Raw genomic sequence first — 17815 nt, 5'->3', positions numbered from 1 at the left:
GAGGATGTTCCTCAAAATGAAAGAAGAAGAATCAATAAGAAAGGCCGAAGAAGATAAAGGTAAAGGAAAATTTGAATACAATGACGACCTAGTGGAACTTTTGGTGTTAAAGGTGTTGAGCAAGGTAAGTCTCAATACCGAAGGATCATCTACCAAAAGTAAAGGTAACGAATTTAGTAAAGTTCAATTCGATTATTCTAGAAATTTTATTCACAACTTCTCTTCCGCCCCACTTGCAAAGTTACCAACTCTTAGTGAGTTGAACTATGACGAGTGCGCCGATAAGATGAAGTCGCATTTAATCGGTGTGCTTCTAGTGGGGTCGGCCAGAACCTGGCTGCAGTGGCAATACTACTCCGAGCGATGCCGAAGCCATCCACCACCGAGGGGCGGCGTATCCAGGGAGAACTCAAGAATCTCCTGGAGGATGCCGCGGTCCGACGGGCCGAGAGCTCTGCCTCCCGAAGGCAAGGGTACCCCCCGGAGCATCGCGCCGTGACTTCCCGATTCATGCGGGAAGCCTCGGTCCACACCGGGTGCACGCGGGACGCGACGCCTGCGGCCCCGGGTCGCCTCGGCAACGAGCACCACCGCCACGACCGTCGAGCTCGCCTCGACGAAAAGGTGCGCCGAGGCTACCACCCCAGGCGTGGGAGACGCCACGACAGTGGGGAGGATCGGAGCCCCTCGCCCGAACCACCTGGTCCGCAAGCCTTCAGCCGGGCCATACGACGGGCGTCGTTCCCGACCCGGTTCCGAGCCCCGACTACCATCACCAAGTACTCGGGCAAGGCCGGAACTGTGGCTTGCGGACTACCGGCTGGCCTACTAGCTAGGTGGAACGGATGATGACAACCTCATCATTCGCAACCTCCCCCTGTTCCTCTCCGACGCCGACCGAGCCTGGCTGGAGCATCTGCCTCCTGCGCAGATCTCCAACTGGGACGATCTAGTCAAAGCCTTTGCTGGAATCTTCCAGGGCAAATACGTGCGCCCTGGGAACTCCTGGGATCTCCGAAGCTGCCGCCAGCAGCCAGGGGAATCCCTGTGAGACTACATTTGGCGGTTTTCGAAGCAGCGCACCGAGCTGCCCAACATCACCGACTCGGATGTCATCGGCGCGTTCCTCGCCGGCACCACTTGCCGCGACCTGGTGAGCAAACTGGGTCGCAAGACTCCTACCAGGGCGAGCGAGTTGATGGACATCGCCACCAAGTTCGCCTCTGGTCAGGAGGCGGTCGAGGCCATCTTCCGAAAGGACAAGCAGCCTCAGGGACGCCAGCAGGAAGACGTCCCCGAGGCGTCCACCCAGCGCGGCACGAAGAAGAAAGGCAAGAAGAAGTCGCAAGCGAAACGCGACACCGCCGACGCAGATCTTGTCGCTGCCGCCGAGCACAGGAACCTTTGAAAGCCTCCTGGAGGGGCCAACCTGTTCGACAAGATGCTCAAGGAGTCGTGCCCCTATCATCAGGGTCCCGTCAAGCACACCCTTGAGGAATGCGTCATGCTTCGGCGCTACTTCCATAGGGCCGGGCCCCCGGCGGAAGATGGCAAAGGCCATGACAACGACAAGAAGGAGGGCAACAAGGCAGAGGAGTTCCCCGAGGTCCACAACTGTTTCATGATCTACGGCGGGCAAGTGGCGAACGCCTCGGCTTGGCACCGCAAGCAGGAGCGCCGGGAGGTCTGCTCGGTGAAGGTGGCGGCGCTAGTCTACCTAGACTGGTCCGACAAGCCCATCACCTTTGACCAAGGCGACCACCTCGACCGTGTGCCGAGCCCAGGAAAGTACCCGCTCATTGTCGACCCCGTCATCGGCAACATCAGGCTCACCAAGGTTCTCATGGACGGAGGCAGCAGCCTCAACATCATCTACGCCGAGACCCTCGGGCTCTTGCAGATCGACCTATCCACGGTCCGGGCCGGTGCGGCGCCCTTTCACGGGATCATCCCCGAGAAGCGCGTCCAGCCCCTTGGACAACTCGATCTACCCGTCTGCTTCGGGACTCCCTCCAACTTCCGAAAGGAAACCCTCACGTTCAAGGTGGTCGGGTTCTGAGGAACCTACCACGTGGTGCTGGGGAGACCGTGCTACGCCAAGTTCATGGTCGTCCCCAACTATACCTACCTCAAGCTCAAGATGTCGGGCCCCAACGGGGTCATCACCGTTGGATCCACATACCGACATGCGTACGAATGCGACGTGGAGTGTGTGGAGTACGCTGAGGCCCTCACCGAGTCCGAGGCCCTCATCGCCGACCTGGAGTGCCTCTCCAAGGAGGTGCCAGATGCGAAGCGCCACGCCGGCAACTTCGAGCCAGCAGAGGCGGTTAAGTCCGTCCCTCTCGACCCCAGCAACGACGCCTCCAAGCAAGTCCGGATCGGCTCCGAGCTTGACCCTAAATAGGAAGCAGTGCTCGTCGACTTTCTCCGCGCGAACGCCGAGGTCTTTGCGTGGAGTCCCTCGGACATGCCTGCCATACCGAGGGATGTCGCCGAGCACTCGCTGGATATGCGAGCTGGAGCCCGACCCGTGAAGCAGCCTCTGCGCTGTTTCGACGAAGAAAAGCGCAGAGCCATAGGCGAGGAGATCCACAAGCTGATGGCTGCGGGGTTCATCAAAGAGGTATTCCATCCCGAATGGTTAGCCAACCCTGTGCTTGTGAAAAAGAAAGGTGGGAAATGGAGGATGTGTGTAGACTACACTGGTCTAAACAAGCATGTCCGAAGGTTCCCTACCCTCTGCCTCGCATCGATCAAATCGTGGATTCCACTGCTGGGTGCGAAACCCTGTCATTCCTCGACGCCTACTCAGGGTATCACCAAATCAAGATGAAAGAGTCCGACCAGCTCGCTACTTCTTTCATCACACCTTTTGGCATGTACTGCTATACTACTATGCCATTTGGTTTTAGGAATGCAGGTGCGACATACCAAAGGTGCATGAACCACGTGTTCGGAGAGCACATCGGTCGAACGGTCGAGGCTTACGTCGATGACATCGTAGTCAAGACGAGGAAAGCCTCTGACCTCCTCTCTTACCTTGAAACGACATTCAAGTGTCTGAGGGCGAAGGGCGTGAAACTCAACCCTGAGAAGTGTGTCTTCGGAGTCCCCCAAGGCATGCTCCTAGGGTTCATCGTCTCCGAGCGGGGCATCGAGGCCAATCTGGAGAAAATTGCGGCCATCACCAACATGGGGCCTATCAAAGACTTGAAAGGAGTACAAAGGGTCATGGGATGCCTTGCGGCTCTGAGCCGCTTCATCTCGCGCCTCGGCGAAAGAGGCCTACCTTTGTATCGCCTCCTAAGGAAGACCGAGCGCTTCACTTGGACCCCCGAGGCCGAGGAAGCCCTCGAAAACTTAAAGGCGCTCCTTTCAAACGCGCCCATCTTGGTGCCCCCCCGCTGCTGGAGAAGCCCTCTTGATCTACATAGCCGCAACCGCTCAGGTGGTCAGCGCCGCGATCGTAGTCAAGAGACGAGAAGAATGGCATGCACTGCTCGTCCAGAGGCCGGTCTACTTCATCAGCGAAGTGCTATCCGAGACCAAGATCTGCTACCCGCAAATTCAGAAGCTACTGTACGCAGTAATTCTGACGCGGCGAAAGTTGCGACACTACTTCGAGTCTCACCCGGTGACTGTGGTGTCATCCTTCCCCCTAGGGGAGATCATCCAGTGCCGAGAGGCCTCGGGTAGGATAGCAAAGTGGGCGGTGGAGATCATGGGTGATGCAATCTCGTTCGCTCCTCGAAAGGCCATCAAGTCCCAAGTCTTGGCAGACTTCGTGGCTGAATGGGTCGACACCCAGCTACCAACAGCTCCGATCCAACCGGAACTCTGGACCATGTACTTCGATGGGTCGCTGATGAAAACAGGAGCAGGTGCGGGCCTGCTCTTCATCTCACCCCTCGGGAAGCACCTCCGCTACGTGCTGCGCCTCCATTTCCCGGTGTCAAACAACGTGGCCGAGCACGAGGCTCTAGTTAACGGGTTGCGCATTGCCATCGAGCTAGGGGTTCGACGCCTCGACGCTCGTGGCGACTCACAGCTTGTCATCGACCAAGTCATGAAGAACTCCCACTGCCGCGACCGAAAGATGGAGGCCTACTGCGACGAGGTTCGACGCCTGGAAGACAAGTTCTACGGACTCGAGCTCAACCACGTCGCCCGATGGTACAACGAGACTGCGGATGAGCCGGCTAAGATAGCCTCGGGGCGGACAACGGTTCCCCCGGATGTCTTCTCCAGAGACATACATCAACCCTCCGTCAAGACCGACGACACGCCCGAGCCCGAGGAAGCCTCGGCCCAGCCCGAGGAGGCCTCAGCCCAACCTAAGGCACCCTCGGCCGCCGAGGGTGAGGCACTGTGTGTCGAGGGAGAGCGGAATGGGGTCACGCCTAATCGAAACTGGCAGACCCCGTACCTGCAATATCTCCACCGAGGAGAGCTCCCCCTCGACAAAGCCGAAGCTCGGCGACTGGCGCGGCGCGCCAAGTCGTTCGTCTTACTGGGCGATGAAAAGGAGCTCTACCACCGCAGCCCCTCAGGCATCCTCCAACGATGCATATCCATCGCTGAAGGACAGGAGCTACTGCAAGAAATACACTCCGGGGCTTGCGGTCACCACGCAGCACCTCGGGCCCTCGTCGAGAACGCCTTTCGACAAGGCTTCTACTGGCCGACCGCGGTGGCCGACGCCACTAGGATTGTACGCTCCTGCCAGCGGTGTCAATTCTACGCGAGACAGTCGCACCTGCCCGCTCAGGCCCTGCAGACAATACCCATCACTTGATCGTTTGTTGTGTGGGGTCTGGACCTCGTCGGTCCCTTGCAGAAGGCACCCGGCGGCTTCTCGCACCTGCTGGTCGCCATCGACAAATTCTCCAAGTGGATCGAGGTCCGACCCCTAACCAGCATCTGGTCCGAGCAGGCGGTGGCGTTCTTCACCAACATCATCCGTCGCTTCAGGGTCCCGAACTCCATCATCACCGACAATGGCACCCAGTTCACTGGCAAGAAGTTCCTGGACTTCTGCGAGGACCACCACATCTGAGTGGACTGGGCCGTTGTGGCTCACCCCATGACAAATGGGCTGGTGGAGCGTGCCAATGGCATGATTCTGCAGGGACTTAAGCCGAGGATCTACAACGACCTCAACAAGTTTGGCAAGCGGTGGATGAAGGCACTACCCTCGGTGGTGTAACGCCCTGAATTTGGGGGTAGAATTTTTTTCTTCTTTTCCCTCACCAAATTCAGGCGTTACCCTTTCCTTTTCCCTTTTCCCCTCGCTAAACCTTGATCTTTTCCAAAGTATAGCGGGATTCGGCTTGAGGTCCCATGTAAAGCAAAACCCTAAAATATTTTATTTTGTGTGATGCACCATGCTGAACCATGCATACCTTTTGATTGTTTAAAAATGTGAATGCATTCATCTAGAGGAAAATAGATTTTAGAAAAAGAAAACCTTTTCCTTCTCCTCTCCCCCCTCCTTCCCCATTTTCGGCCCAGCCGCCCCCCCTTCCCCCTGCATGGGCCTCGCGGCGGCCCAGCCGCCCCCCTTCCCTTCCCGCCGTGGGCCGCCTGGCGACCCAGCCGCGCCCCCACCCCCTTTGGGCCCAGCCGGCCCAACCGCCCCCTCCCCTTTTCTTTTTTCCAAAAATCCCCTCCTCGCGGGCCCCGCTCGTCATCCTCTCTCTCTCTCCCTCACCCTAACCCTAGCCGTCGTCGCCCCTGTCCCGCCCCCGCGCCGCCGCCGCCCCTCCCCGGCGCCGCCGCCGCGCCGGCCTCCCTCTCCAGTGAGGTTTCTCCCTCCCCCCTCCCTCCTCTCCTCCCCTCCCTCCTCCTTCCCTCCCGCCGGCATCCGCCGCCTCCGCGCCATGGGCGCGCCCGCCTTGGCCCCGGCGAGCTCGGCCGCTCCGGCGAGCTCGGCCTCGGCCCCACGCCCGGTCGCCCTCGGCCGCCCCGCGCTCGGCCGTCCGCTCGGCCGCCCTCCCCGCGCTGCCCCCGGCCGTCCCCGGCCCGGCCGCCCCCGACTCGGCGAGCTCGGCCGCCCCCGGCGAGCTCGGCCCCGACCCCGGCCACCCCCGACTCGGCCGCCCTCGGCCCCTCGCGCTCGGCCGCCCGGTTGGCCGCCCACCCCTCGCCGCCGCTCGGCCGCCCCGCCTCGGCCACCCCCGGCCCCGGCGCGCCTCGCTCCGGCGAGCCCGCCCCTCGCCGCGCCCTGGCTGCCCCGGCTCGGCCGCCCCCGCGCGAGCCCGGCTCGGCCCCTCGCGTCCGGCCGCCCCCGTCCGCCCCACCCTCGGCCGCCTCCCGGCGAGCTCGGCCGCCCCCTCCTGTGAGCTCGGCCGCCCCGTGCCCCGGCTCGGCCACTCCCATCGCGCCCCGACTCGGCCACCCGCCCCCGCGCCCGGCCTCGCCCGGCCGTGTCCTCGCCCGGCCGCGTCCTGGCTCGCCCGTGCTCGCTTGCCCCGACGCGCTTGCCCGCTCGCCCCGCCGTGCCTTGCTCGCGTCGTGACGGTCCCGGCGTGGCCTCGAGCTCGGCCCAGCGTGCCTTTAGCGCGCGGCTTTGAGCTCGGCTAGCGCTCGGCCCCGACGTGCGCACGGCTAGTTCGTGGCGTGTGCGTGCGGTCTCGAGCGCGTGCTCGCGTAGTACGCGTGCCTTGGCACGACCCGTCGTGCCCCGTCTACCCCCCTTGTGCCCTATGCGTGCTAATCACGTGTTTATATTAATAAGATAGGAGTCTCAATTTGGAAATTGGTTACGTTAGTTAATTTGTATAGCTAATTGCCTAACTCATTTAATGTTAATCTATTAAAAGTGGTCACGTTTACATTAGTGCATGTAGCTAATTCTTTTGTTAAGACCAATTGGAATTAGAACACGTGACGTCTAGTTATTCATCAACCCATAGTGCGTCTCGGGCATAAGCTTTAACTCTCGCGAGACCTTTTCTCATTTCTTTCTAACCATGGTAAGTTCATTATCGTATGTGATATTCTATGCATATTTACTTCATTTGTTCTCTCGTATGGTGTACTGTTTGTTCCCTAATTTGAATGGATGGATGTATGTATGCTTGCAATCGCATAGAGAACGATCCGGTCGAAGAGCCCGAGGAACTCGCAGGAGAAGCCCCTGAGCAGCAGTTGGTTGGTGGAGGCAAGTGTCCCTTGACCTATCTCTGTCCTATTCATTCTTTAATTCACCTCCCGCTTTACACATTTATGCCTAAGGATTGACTAGCTTTTGTTATCCATGTCCTTGTTTACCTATTTGGGTTGGATTATTATTGTCTAGCTTTATGCTATTGCTTAACTCTAATCAATGAACATGATGAGATTATCTATGATACACTGTTTTCCCCTCTCTTATTATGATGTTATACTTGTGGTCTTCAAGGGGGCTCGAGCGGTTTCTCAAGTGCCTCTCCGTAAGGACCTGTTCTATGGATGACCGCCCGGGAAAACAGTGCAACCATGAGGGTGGAATGGGATACCCTTAGCTGAATAATTAGAGGATCCGGGGTGTAGTTCACTTAGCCGTCGTGCCGTCAATGGGGCTTGGTGTATGCGGCTCGCTCTGCCAAGTTTGGGTTCGCCCCTTGGGGAGGAGTGCGGTGCATTTAGGAAACCTAACGGGTGGCTACAGTCCCAGGGAATCTTTGTAAAGGCTACGTAGTGATACCCTGCTAGACCACCTAGGTAGTGGTTAATGGGGAGTAGCTCTCTCCGGGCAGAATGGGAATCACGGCTTGTGGGTAAAGTGCACAACCTCTGCAGAGTGTTTGAAAACTGATTGTTGGAGCGAAGGCAAAGACGCCACCCTTCGCTCGAGGCCTTCGCTGCAGCCGCTGGTCCGCCGGAGGCAAAGCGGGCAGGGACACCCTTCGCAAGACTCGGCGCTTTGACGAAGGCCTGCGGCGACGACCTCACACGGCGCGGCCTCGTTCAGCCCCAAGGCCCACGTGTGATCCGGCCCATTGTAACGGGCCCCGCGTGGCCGCCTCTGTATTACGGGCCTGACTTGTAAAGGCAAACTTGTAATTACAGCTTGTAACCCTGCTTTATGGGAATATTCCGGGGATAAACTAGGCGTCTGAGGGCACATGCGTCCTTAACACAAGACGCTGGGCACTCAGACACCTATAAATACCCCCGCACAGTGCCCGTGAGAGGCTAGATCAACAGAGCTATTGCCCCCGTGCACGTAACCCTGTTGTCGCCATTGTTCACCCCCGTTGGCCCACTTGCAGCAGAGAGCAAGTTCCAACATTTGGCGCCCACCGTTCGTGCTACGACAAAACCACCCGCGATGGCACCCAAGAGAGCTAACCCCAAGGCTGACGAGGCTGCGAAGGCAGCACTGCTGGCCGCAAGAAAGGGCAAGGCCCTCGCCCTCACCCAATCCACCCACCAAGAGCCCATTGAGGACAATGTTCCCCACACCGGCGAAGACGACACCTTCCGCACCTGCGGAACCGAAGGACAGTCGCAGCCGCCCCCAGGCTTCGCCCCACTGGAAGGCGCCGACCTCACCGAGGATGGTGAGGCCCTCGGCGTCTCAACAGAAGAACAGCTGCAGCTGCGCGCCCTGCGCCTCAGGAACCGCAATCTCCAGAGGCAGAAAGAGATACTGGAGGCCAAGCGCCAACGTGTTTCCGCATTAGCCAAAGTGCGGCAAATGATACGCGACGAGGAGCAGAAAGCCCAAGACCTCGAGCGCGAGATCGCGCTGATGCAGCGCGAAGGCCACCTCGGTTTGCAGCAAGAACCACCCCTCCAACAACGCGCTCAGCCGGAGGACATGCGCGAAGGCTACCTCGGCCGACAGCACGGCCAACCCCTGCAGCACCGGGCGCAGCCGGAGAACCCGCGTTTCCCCCAGCATGACTACGCCCCCCAGCACGGCGCGCCATTCCAAGGGATCAACTACCTCGACGAGCGAAGTCCCCTGGCGCCACACCTGTAAGTGACGCCTTGGCCAGCCAACTTTCGAGCGGGGGCATACCCCAAGTACAACGGCAGCACCGATCCGGCGCAATACATCATGAGTTACCAAGTCGCCGTTGCATCAGCCGGAGGGGACGACGCCACAATGGCAAAGTCTTTCATCATCGCCCTAGAGGGCCCAGCACTCACCTGGTTCACCAGATTGCCCCCGCTGTCCATTGATTCGTGGCGAAGTCTCAGGGACAAGTTCCTCCTCAACTTCCAAGGGTACCGTCCAGACACCGACGCTTTGGCCGAGCTCTCGCTTTGCAAACAGCTGGAAAAGGAGACTCTGCGGGAGTATTACCGCAAGTTCTTAACACTCAAGTCACAGCTGCCCTCTGTCGACGATCAGATCGCTATCCACTACGCCATCAATGGCCTTCGGGCCGGCGTCCTCTACAGCCATTGTATCAGGGATCCACCCAAGAGCTTGCAGGAGCTATATCAGCTCTTCGAAAAATATGCCAAATCCGAAGAGCTCCACCAGCGCAAGGTCGAGTCGCAACGGAAACCCAACAGTCAGACTCCGCAGTCCAGCCGCACGTGGACAAGGACTTCGCAGCCAGACTCTAGTCGAGACAGCCGCAGTCAGCAGCAAGTCCACAACATCGTCAACCAACAGCCTGCTGCTGACCCCCCTCGCCGCTAGGAATATCCCCCCCAAGGCCGCGGAAATGGAACGCGCGGCAGGGGTCGAGGGCGGGCGCAGCAGCCGCCGCGCCGGTTCTATTGCCTTTTCCACGGCGAAGACTGCGCCCACCAGACCAAAGACTGCCCCGAGACGAAGGCCACCAGAGATAGAATGGCGAGGGCGCAGCCGGCCGACAATCCCAGAATTGTCGCGCATAACTACCAGCCACCCCCTCCACCATACGTCCACGCCCCCGCTCCGCATCCACCGCACCACGCTTACCAACATCATCAGGAAGTACAAATCGTACCTCCTCCACCCCCACCACCACACCAGCAACACCAAAACATTCCCCATCCCCCAAAACAAGAAGACTTCGCCGATCAACCTTATCGCGGAGTCATTCACATGATAACAGGGGGGTCAAGCACCGACTTCGACACCAAGCGGCAGAAGCGGGACCACTACCGCAGCATCAACCATGTCGCCGTCACTGGCCCAGTCATGCAGACGAAGTGGTCCCACATACCGCTAACCTTCGACGCGCGAGACGTCGACCTGCGCAGCGCCCCCCACATCGACGCAATGGTCATCAACTGCAGCGTGGCAGGTTGGGACTTACACAAAGTCCTTGTCGACAACGGCAGTCAGGCGGACATCATCTTCCTCCACGCCTTCGACCGCATGGGTATAAGCCACAGCTTGCTGAAGCCTTCGGACAACCCGTTGTATGGTTTCGGCGGCAAGGGCACCTTTCCAGTTGGCAAGATAGAGTTGCCCCTCTCCTTCGGTGTAGCACCCAATGCCCGAAGTGAGCAAATAACCTTCGACATTGTCGACATGGTATATCCATACAACGCCATCATGGGCCGAGGCTCCATCAACAAGTTCGAAGCCGCCATCCACGGGTTGTACCTATGTATGAAGATACCAGGCCCGCTGGGCGCCATCACAATCTACGGCAACCAACAGACGGCGCGCAACATAGAGCGGGACTTCGTGCCCGGTCAGAGAAATGTACACTGTCTCACGACCCAGCGCGAAGTCCCTGCGCCGGCTAGCCCAACCGACAAGCAGCACGACAAGGCACAGTTGCAGTGCCAAGACGGGACCAAGACTGTCCCCCTCGATCAGGCCACGCCCAAGCAGACTGTAACTATCAGCGAAGACCTCACATCACTTGAAGAAGAGAAACTTCTCTGCTGCCTGGCCAAGAATAAAGATGTCTTCGCCTGGTCTGCCCTCGATCTGGTCGGAGTCAGCCGAGCCATAATCGAACACAGCCTGGGGATTGACCCTTCGGTGCGACCCAAAAAGCAGAAGCTTCGCAAGATGTCAGATGAAAAGACAGAAGCCGCCAAGGCGGAGGTGCATCGCCTCCTGGAGGCTAAATTCATCGAGCCGGTGGCTTACCCCACGTGGCTCTCCAATGTTGTGATGGTGCAGAAGAAAAGCGGAAAATGGCGCATGTGCATAGACTTCACCAGTCTCAATAAGTCCTGCCCAAAGGACAATTTCCCGTTGCCACGGATCGACAAAATAGTCGATAGCGCGGCCGGATGCGAGGTCATGTCCCTCCTCGACTGCTTCTCCGGCTATCACCAGATATACATGAAGGAGGAAGACAAGGCCAGCACCAGCTTTATAACACCCTTCGGCACTTATTGCTTTGTCAGAATGCCGGAGGGTCTCAAGAATGCCGGGTCCACCTTCTCCAGACTCACCAAAACGGTGCTCGAAGGGCAGGTCGGCAGAAATGTATTCACATATGTGGACGACATCGTCGTCGCCAGCAAAAATAAGGAGGACCACCTCGCCGACCTGGCGGAAACATTCGCGAGCATGCGAGATGCACGACTCCGCCTAAACCCGGAAAAGTGCGTTTTCGGTGTCCGCCAGGGCAAGATATTGGGCTACCTGGTGTCCCGCCGAGGCATCGAGGCCAACCCAACCAAGATCCAGGCCATCGTCGATATGTCGCCTCCGCAGTCCGCCAGGGACGTCCAGCGCCTGACAGGCAGGATGGCCGCCCTCAATAGATTCATCTCCAGGTCCGCCGAGCGAAGTCTCCCCTTCCTCAAAACCCTCCGCGGCGCGAAGGACTTCGCTTGGGGACCGGAGCAAGCAGCGGCCTTCGCCTCATTAAAACAGTACCTGGCGGAGCTGGCCATCCTCACAAGCCCAGACTCCTCGCTCCCCTTATTGCTCTATGTCGCGGCTTCGCCGCACGCGGTCAGCGCGGCACTAGTGCAGGAGCAGACAGTCGAAGGCGCAGTCAGACAGTGCCCTGTTTATTATGTCTCCGAAGTCCTGACACCATCCAAATGCAACATGACAGAGCTGGAGAAGATTGCTTACGCAGTTGTTATGTCCTCGCGCAAGCTGCGCCATTATTTTGAAGCATTCAAGGTCCGAGTCACCTCGGACAGGGGACTCGGCGAACTATTCAGGAACCCGGAGGCATCAGTGAGAATCGCCAAGTGGGCAGCCGAGCTCTCCGGCTACCACATCAGCTTCGAGCCCAGGACAGCCATCAAATCGCAAGTCCTGGCAGACTTCGTCGTCGACTGGACTGGGCCAGTAACACAGCCGGACCCATCCACAGAAAAGGTCTGGACTATCCATTGCGACGGTGCATGGTGTCATGCGGGGGCAGGCGTCGCTGCAGTCATCACCTCACCAGCCGGAGTCAAACACAGATATGCAGCACGCCTCAGCTTCGCTCTGGAATCCGACAAATGTACAAACAACATAGCAGAGTATGAAGCAGTCATCCTCGGCCTCCGCAAGCTAAGGGCCCTCGGAGTCACCACCTGTATCATCAAAACAGACTCCAAGATAGTCGCCGGTCAGGTCGAAAAAGACTATGCAGCAAAAGACCCCGCGCTCATGCAATACCTCGCGGCTATCCGAAGTCTCGAGAGGCAGTTCAAGGGATTCACCCTACAGCATGTGGACAGGGCCAAGAATGAGGAGGCCGATGCATTAGCCAAGGCCGCCGCCAGGGGCGAGCCCCTGCCCTCCGACGTATTCTTTCACACCATCGGCACGCCAGCCGTCCGGAGCCCCGAAGGGCTCCAAATAACAAATGATAGCGAGGGCCACCGTATAGTCCACCTAATCATGACCGAAGACTGGCGGGCCCCAATAACCCTGTTTCTACAGGGATACTATCACCCAACCGACGTCAGTGAGGCGAAGCGCCTCGAGCATCGGAGCCGGGACTTCGCGCTAATCGAGGGCCAATTATACAAGAAGGGGGTCAGTCAGCCAATGCTTAAATGCGTCACCGAAACCGAAGGCATCCAAATCTTGCACGAGGTCCACAGTGGAACTTGCGGCTCGCACGCGGGGCCAAGGGCCCTGGCTGCTAAGGTGATCCGACAAGGGTTTTACTGGCCTGCAATGATCTGCGCCGCAAATCGAGTCGCAAGGTCCTGCGAAGCCTGCCAGAAGTTCTCTCCTCGGTCAGGCAACCCCTCGCAATACACAAAGCTGGTCGCCCATACATGGCCTCTTCAGCGCTGGGGCCTGGACATCGTCGGGCCCTTGCCCACCGCTCAGGGGAACCTCAAGTTCGCCTTCGTAGCCGTCGAATACTTCACCAAGTGGATTGAAGCGAGGGCTGTGTCCACAATCACATCAAAGACTGCCCAAAAATTCTTTTGGCAGAACATTGTTTGCCGCTTCGGAGTACCGTCCGAGCTAACAGTTGACAACGACAAGCAGTTTGACAATCAAGATTTCAAGGATTTCTGCTTTTCCATTGGCACCAAGCTTGCCTTCGCTTCAGTCTATCATCCGCAGTCCAACGGAGTCGTGGAGCGTGCCAATGGGAAAATCTTCACAGCCATCAAGAAGATGCTCCTCGACGAGAAAAAGGGCAGATGGACCGACTTGCTACCGGAGGCAGTCTGGGCGCTGAACACAACCGAGTGCAGGGCGACCGGGTTCACTCCTTTCCGCCTTCTATACGGATCAGAGGCAATGACCCCGCAAGAAATAAAACACGGGTCTCCGCGCACAGCTCCGTCAGCCACCCCTGACGTGGATGAGCCAACCTCCAAAGATCTCATTGACGGAGACCGGGTCTTCGCCCTGCAGGCCTTAAACAAATACCAAGCCCAGACCAAAGCATGGCGCGACCGCGCAGTCATCCCAAAGGAGTTCAGCGCGGGGGACCTCGTACTCATCCGAACAGCTCGGACGGAGTCCAAGGGCAAGCTGGAGCCCAAGTGGGAGGGCCCCTTCATAGTCAAGACAAAAGCTTCCCCCAGCGCTTACAGGCTCGCAACGCTAGATGGCGAGGACCTGGAGCACTCCTGGAACATTGACAACCTTCATAAATTTTTTGTTTAATTCCTAGGGCTGAGTTCGCCCTTGTAATTCACCGCAAACAATCTTGTACCGGCCCGCACTCTTTTCCTCCCGGGGGGTGAGGTTTTTAACGAGGCGGAGCCATGTAATATATGTGAGAAAAATCCCCCGCAAAAGCATGTGTCGAAAAAAGACCGCGACAACGGTCTTCGGCATTCGACCAATTCGAAGTCACCGCGAGGCTAAGCGCTAGCCACCCTCGCGTGCGACCAATCCGCGCAGAAGTCGCCTAAGGGTGCAGCCGGACTTAGCACAACAAGTGCGCAAAAATCAAAGTCTATCGCGAAGACTATCCGCGCAGAAGTCGCCTAAGGGTGCAGCCGGACTTAGCACAACAAGTGCGCAAAAATCAAAGTCTATCGCGAAGACTATCCGCGCAGAAGTCGCCTAAGGGTGCAGCCGGACTTAGCACAACAAGTGCGCAAAAATCAAAGTCTATCGCGAAGACTATCCGCGCAGAAGTCGCCTAAGGGTGCAGCCGGACTTAGCACAACAAGTGCGCAAAAATCAAAGTCTATCGCGAAGACTATCCGCGCAGAAGTCGCCTAAGGGTGCAGCCGGACTTAGCACAACAAGTGCGCAAAAATCAAAGTCTATCGCGAAGACTATCCGCGCAGAAGTCGCCTAAGGGTGCAGCCGGACTTAGCACAACAAGTGCGCAAGAATCGAAGTCTATCGCGAAGACTAACCGCGCAGAAGTCGCCCAAGGGTGCAGCCGGACTTAGCTCCACAAGTGCGCAAAAATCAAAGTCTATCGCGAAGGCTTTTCGCGCAGAAGTCGCCTAAAAGGCGCAGCCGGAGCCTACCGCAAAAACCGCCCAAGGGCGCAGCCGACCCAGTATGGCAAAAGCAGAAGCGACAGCAAGACCAATTATAATCACACTGGCACATCACAATCAATCACACCAGTCAAAGTACACAGCGCCCTCGCAGGCACAAGCACGCGAGGGCACACTACTCCATTTTACAAACCCTTGCACATACACAAGCGAGGGCACCACGCCCTACATCGGCTCAACCTTAGGAATAATCCCCATCTCTCTATAATTAAATAACATTATCCTAAGCTCCTCACCAGCAAAAAGGCTTCGCAGCTCCCCTTCCCCCACACCCGAGACGGCCGGCAAAGACAGCAGCTCCTGCCGACCAACCCTACTAACGCGAAGCCGAGCCCCTTCCTCCGCACTAATCCTACGCTTCGCAACCGCCCTTCGTCGTCGGTGCCCGGTGCTAGGACCGGGCACGCCTGGCGCGTCCGCAGCATGTAGCGCAGCCTCCGCCGCAGCCTCGTCCAGGGCCGCAAAATAGTCCAAGTCCTCCTCCGACGACTCCTCGGTCCATTCAGCCGAGCTCCCAGAGTCAGTAAAATCAAAAAACTCAGAAACAGACCCACCACATTCATTTCCACCTTCCGCGGTCGAAGCCGCCAAAAAACCAGTAGTAGCGGTTGCGTGCGCAGGCCCAAAATCTTGAACCTGCGCAGCAACCAAAATTCAGTACATCATCCAAAAATCCCTCAACCCTAAACACCACCTACGCCACCTGCGAAGGCCCTGCCGCTGCGGGAGCCTCCGCCGCCGCCTCCGCCGTTGTCTCCGCTGGATCTTCAGCGCCCGGCACAGCAGCTGCGGGGGCATCAGACGCGCCTTCGGCCACCCTTGGGAGTAGGCCTTCGCCGGCCGCAGCAGGTACAAGGGCGCCTGGTGCATCTTCCGCGGTCACCGGGGCGACTCCAGTGGCGGCCTCCGCAGGGGTGGTCTCCGGCTCAGGCGGCGCGCTGTTCAGCGCCCCAAAATCGTCCACCCGCTCGCCGCGCTCCGCCTAAGACAAAACGTACAAAAATTCAGCAAACACACGCACAAACCGCATCCAGCAAGCACCGAGTAAACGACAACGTTACCTGAACCCTTGCAGCCTCGGCCCGCGCCCGGACCACCTCTCGACCGTATGAACCCCACATCCGGTCATAGAGGGCCCCGGCGGACTCCTTCACCACGGGGTCTTCGACCTCAAAGATATCTCGCCCAAAATCTTCATCCACCTGGTCGAGGGCCTCAAAGTGCCGGCAGCCTTCGCGAGAGAGCGCGTTCATCGCTGCCTCGCAGGTGACCAGGGAGGTGAACGACATCAACCCCGCCAAGACAGTGGGGAGCTCCTGCAGTTCCTCCTGCACCCACTCCAGACAGCGAAGTCCGGCCTCTCGCTCCGGCACCTCGAAGTCGCTCGTCCGCACACCCAGCTCGCGATATGAAGTCATGAGCTGCGTGCGCGTCCGTTCGGCCTCCGCTCGCGCCGCGGCCTCGGCCCCCTCCGCGCGGCTCTCGAGGGCAGCAAGCCGCCGCTGCAGCTCCCCGGCGAGCTCCTTGGCGACATTGCCCTCCGCCCGCGCCAGCCTGGCCTCCGCCTGCGCAGACTGCTCCTTGGCGATGGCTTCGTTGGCCTCCCTTCTCTCCTCCATCAGCTGGCGCCGGAGGTCTGCCTTCTCCTTCTCAAGGGCGGCCACCTTCTCCGCCAGCTTGCGGCACTTGCTGTCGGAGGCCGACTTCTCACGGACAGCGTCCGCGTGTTGCGTCCGAAGTCTCTCGACCTCGGCAGACAACGTCGCCGTAAGGGCCCCCGACGCAGTACGGCTGGTGAAGTCAGCCACCTGCAGAACACACATAAGGCCCGTGTTAAAAAAAAAAAAAGCTCGGCAGACCTGACTCAGCGCCTCCATTGCTCCTTTCAGCCGGCGGGTCGCCGCGTCCGCCTCGTCTCTGACCAACACGAGGGCAGTCACCTCGCCTCCAGCGCCAAGGGTCTCTACCCCCGCCTTCGGCGCTGGCGCAGTCGTCGCGACCTCCGCGCCAGGCACAACTAGAGCGAGCGGGCCCTCGTCCAACCCTGCAACGCATCAACAGATTAAAAAAAAATGTGTATACATATAGACTCACCCCCAAGATAATCCTCCACATCAATCTCAGTGCCGAAGTCGGCAACGCGTTTGCCGGGCGGCGGTAGCGATCGGGCCGCCTTCGCAGCCTCCGCCACTCCGCTGGCGGACGGCACCACCTTCGACAGCTTGGGGCCTCCGGCGCCCACCGTCGCCTCCGGCGCCTTGCCAGGCGCGGAGGCACCCGCCTTCGCCGGCAATGGCGGCTTGCCTCCGCCGGAGGCCTCAGCCTTCGATGCTCCCCGCTGCCTTTTCGGCCGGGCTTCATGAACCCTCACGGTCGCCTGGCGTTTCCGCGCCGCCGCTTGGCGATCCTTGTCCATCACTGCCCACACAACATGACCGATATTTCGCCCATAAGGAAAAACTTTCCACCGACGAGCCATACGAGATGTAAAACAGTCCTCTTCATCCCAGGGGATAGGAATGTTTTTAGGCCAGCAACCCCCGGTAACCCTCAGCATCCGAGCCGAAGACTCCCGGAGCTCGGGCGAAGACATCCTCTCCCCCGGGGCCGCACACGTCCTCATTAACTCTCTAGCGAAACTATCAGACACCCCAAGCCCTCCCATCGCAGTACCTAATTTTCTCTTTTTCGAAGAGGTGGCGGCCGCCAGCGCAGGGTCGCCTCCGGCCTCCACCGCCGGTTTCTTCCCGCGGCGGTCTGCTTCGTCCTGACCAGGGTAGCCGTCGTACGGCAGTTGATTTAATTCAAAGACCCTGTTCAAGCGATCGTTTGACCCACGGATATCAAAACTACGCTGGCCTTCCGTCTTCGGCACGTAGCGCCCCACGAGTCGCACCGCCAAGTCTTCTGCATCACGCACGAAGGCGGCCGGGTCATGGTTCCGCAAACTCAGTGCGAAGGCAGGACTTCG

Source organism: Zea mays, chromosome 5 (assembly GCF_902167145.1).
Source record: "Zea mays cultivar B73 chromosome 5, Zm-B73-REFERENCE-NAM-5.0, whole genome shotgun sequence".
NCBI lineage: Eukaryota > Viridiplantae > Streptophyta > Magnoliopsida > Poales > Poaceae > Zea > Zea mays.
The sequence above is the reverse complement of the archived record's forward strand: the minus strand, read 5'-3'. Positions refer to the sequence as shown.